This window comes from Sinocyclocheilus rhinocerous, unplaced genomic scaffold (assembly GCF_001515625.1).
Source record: "Sinocyclocheilus rhinocerous isolate Xijiao unplaced genomic scaffold, SAMN03320098_v1.1 scaffold1393, whole genome shotgun sequence".
NCBI classification, from domain to species: domain Eukaryota; kingdom Metazoa; phylum Chordata; class Actinopteri; order Cypriniformes; family Cyprinidae; genus Sinocyclocheilus; species Sinocyclocheilus rhinocerous.
In genome coordinates, this window is record NW_015625613.1 from 484,798 (window position 1) to 485,227 (window position 430).

At 38.6% G+C, this 430-nt stretch overlaps 1 protein-coding gene across 1 annotated transcript in view; it reads left to right on the forward strand.

Moving 5' to 3' along the window:
* Window positions 1–430, forward strand: part of LOC107758600 (nectin-3-like protein) — a 38,564-nt gene that overhangs the window by 31,922 nt on the left and 6,212 nt on the right. The gene's annotated exons all lie outside the window — the stretch shown is intronic.

Here is a 430-nt window from a genome sequence, read left to right on the forward strand (position 1 = left end):
CCGCTCGCATCATTCACAGTCGGGTTATTAGCAGAGAACACAGAGCAGGACTTGAATTTCGGCGCGGGATTGCGGCTATTAATAACCATTCTACTCATTCCCGCAGGTTCTGCGCTTATAACATGATGACAGATGAAGGGATGTATCATTTGCACGTGCTTTTGAGTCTTGAGAACTCACTCGAGCACTCTCATTTTCTGTGCGCCCACAGATCGCGATAATGAAAGTGACAGCTTTTAGTAGTTATTAAGAGAGTTTGCAAATGTGATATTGATTTAATACAACAGTTCAGTAAACAAGTACTGCCTGATTTTGAAAAAGCTTATAAACATACATTTTTGAATTTAATATAGATGAAAATGATGCCATTACAAAGGTAAAAAGAAAATACCACTGTAAGTCACTTGGAGTCAAATGTCACCTGTATTAG